Here is a 3,783-nt window from a genome sequence, read left to right on the forward strand (position 1 = left end):
GAAATTTTTTATTTAGATAACGAATTTGCCCGTCTCTGTCGGCGACATAAAGGGTTGTTTATGTGAAACAGATGAATGAAAGTTAGAGATGGCAAGCATCCCGACGTTGCTGCGACGTTGATCAGTATTATTATCGCTTTATTGTCATCTCATTTATTCGTTATTTTCTAGATAAACACATAAATACATTACCATAAAATCGAAGGTGACCAAACAATATGCACAGTTCGCGTTAGTAATAAATTGATGATATTAGTCGACTGGAAAGAACCACGTCGATTTCTTACGGATTGAAAATTACGTTAGTATACACATATTACACAATATTCTATTATCGCTATTTACTAGTACTGAAATATGTATTATGGACAAATAAAAGCTGAAGTTGCGTTATTACTATGGAGCTTGCAAGCCCTGAGCACTAGATTTACACCGACTACTAGTACAATATATTATGTCGAAGATCACGTCACGGCTCCCTCGATTTTGCTTTTTCGACCATTGCAAATGACAACCGTAGAGAACCGGAGAATGTCATACAGACGACGATACAATCGCTTGAAATCGGCTTTTAATCGATTTAAATTAAACACGCCAAGTAAAAAACACGGGACAGACATATTTTTGTTAATGTCTCGAACAGTCGGCCGAATAAATAAAATTAGTTTACAATCGTTTGGTAACATTACCCAGTCGCTGGAATACAGCTCAACGAAAGTTGGTCAATATCGAGATACTACACAGTGTTTCCAGCTATTGCACCCCGGTCTGTACGCCATTTTAAGAGATTGTTGCTCGCTGGTCTGAATGAAGATTACTTAGAACGTTTATACGAAAGATTTGTGATTATCAAGCGAATTTTACGATTAGACGGAGAATATTTTCTTAAACTCGAGTACAGAAATATCTGAAACTATCAAATAACCCTATTTTATTTTTTATTTTATTTATTGTCGAATAAGTACGCTTGTGTTTGCAGCGAATACCTACATGTAAATTCCCAAAGTAAAATTGTTTCTTATTAGAAAGAAGATTCCTGCAGATAAAGATGTAAAAAACTTAATCTACAAACAAAATTACCTACGTATTCAAGATTTTTGTATGTTTAAAAAGTTACTTGAAAAATTCTCCTTGAAACACGTTTCGTACCTACAAACACAAACATACAGGTAACCTCGAGAAACAGCTTGTAGGCGCATTTAACCCTTTGACTGCGAACAGGGCTTGAAGGTGTCCAATGCAAGATGCTTATCTGGTGCAAACATATAAATATATGTTTATATATTTATATTATATATTCCATGTTTGCAAATTACAAAAAATAATGAAAAACAAAAATGTAGGTGAATAATTTTTGTAAATAAAAAACGACGCGAAGAATTGGCCAAAATGTAATCTCGATTACAAAATCTAAATTGCAATTAAAATGTAACTACAATGTAATTGTGATTTGGATTTTGTAATTAGATTACATTTTGCCCAACTCTGCCACGCACTGTACAGTATTTATTGCGCCGTATGTATATCGCTACGGTTGTTGCTACCATTGCACCGTGCGACTGGCACATTTCGTTTCTGAGTACATACTCCGCAGCCAAAGAGCTAGTATTTCAGTTTCACAATGTCGTTGTCACTAACACGATATTATTGTCATTGATTATTATCGAGTACGTAGCTATGTTGATGTCCAATACATTACCGTATACATACAAACTTAACATAACACCGAATGTGTTATTCTAATTCTCAATTCAGAAGAAAAGCAAATTATAATATTCGTACCACGATATGGAAATACTACCAGAGCAACGCACAATTCCTTCTTTGTTCACAGGTGTTGTACAGATGGTGTATAAATTGTTTAAAAGAAGGATAAGGAAATTTTTACATCCTACACGCACTAAAACAATAAATTTTTAACCACACCTATTGACGGATACAATAGACAAATATAATTGAATCGAATAAAAATTGTTACAATAACATACACTTTCTAAATGTCAGTAATCTATTAATAAATACTTCATAAAAATTTGTACGTCGCTCAGTATTTTGTTTAAATGTATACTTAAATATACGAGCCATTGAAAGTGTTGAATGGTGGAAGTCAATTAATAAATGTTAATTAAGATCATAGGAGGATGTTTAGTTTCACTAATAACTCAACAGTATGTTTAGTATATTATGCTAATATGAGTTGACATTGATCTACATATATTAATATAATTATTCAGATACAGTTAAGATACTCAATATAATCAACAAACTCGATCATGATGTCATTATACACATAATGCTCACAGTCAGTGTAATCAGTACATCTGGATATACTCATATGAGTATATCAATGCAAGGATGGTTTCACAAGATGTTTTCTACACCTCTAAAAATCTCAGAAGCATATTTATTGACTTACAACATTAATGCTTTCAAGGGCTCATACGTACGTTTAAGGCATTGTGAAGTAACGACTAAATTGAAAACCTGCTTGAACGGTATAATATTTAAACTTACTATTTGTAACGGAAATTTGATAAAAGAAATTCGTATTAATGAGTACTACGTAAAAGAAACATGCAAATAAGGAAGTTTACGGAATTTTATATTGTCTGGTATTCTCTAGTAATTCTTTAAATTTTTGTCGGTAGTAAATTGCCAGCAATGGAATAATTTGCTCCGTGTATTAAACACAGTATAAACGTAATATACCGAAGTTTTTTTTTTATCGTAAATAACATCAAGAGAGAGAAGTTATTTACGAAGAATCGCATAAAACTGTATCAGACCCAAGAGGTGGTACACGAGGGATTTAATGTTCGATATATTGTTGTGTTACACGATCTATGAGCTACTAAGCCGAAGCCTGTCGTATACCTTTTCTGCGTTCAATGTTTACATATCCAATAAACAGCTACACCATCATTTAAAGGTCTGGAGCACCTGCCATTTTCTCAATAAGTGAAGATTTTCCGTACATATATTTTCGTTTCATTACAACTAATATTACCAGTTACGACTAACTCATAATTTAACGCTGATTTATATCATAAGTAAAAGTTATTTTTGTATAATTATACTAACATTTACTATACATTTGTAATGTTCACGTAATCATTCAGAAAATTACAATAAACATCGTCCACGTATACATATGTATCGTTTACCAATATATTTTCTTTTCGTTGCGACCATTGTTGTCAGTACCATTTTTTGAAAAAGTCATAATTAAACAATAATTGAGTAAACCCATGCGTAAAGATTTGTTCTGGAACACATAGGTACAAAGAAACTTTGATGTGGGTTAGAACTGTCCCAGCGTTTGTTATAATATTATATCATAATTAACTCAGTATACACTGAACCTACATTAATAAGAAATTGTTTAAAAATTATTATCATAGTATAAATATTCTTTAGAAAGGAAGTTTCTTAAAAAAATGTAGTGTGCACCAAACTTTTAAACAGCAGTGTAGATAAGAAAAATTTAAGCGATTTTCTATCCATTAATTTTAATGACTGGCTTGAATGTAAATCCCAGCATCATCGTTCTCGATCGAAGTTTCATACGTGGTTGGTATTTTCACAAAAAATAGTGATACAAACTCCCATAAAATTTATCCTATACCTTGCTTGTGATAAAACATTAATGTTCACAGATGTTGTCTAAGAAAGGATATTCTTTAAAGCTCTCATGTGGAGAATTCTCAATGTTTTTTCCTTGTTTCTTTTTTGTTTGCGGAAACAAGTGCAGGAATGAGCTTACTAATGCTATTTAATTTCGTG

The sequence above is a fragment of the Dufourea novaeangliae genome, unplaced genomic scaffold, assembly GCF_001272555.1.
Source record: "Dufourea novaeangliae isolate 0120121106 unplaced genomic scaffold, ASM127255v1 scaffold24, whole genome shotgun sequence".
Lineage (NCBI taxonomy): Eukaryota > Metazoa > Arthropoda > Insecta > Hymenoptera > Halictidae > Dufourea > Dufourea novaeangliae.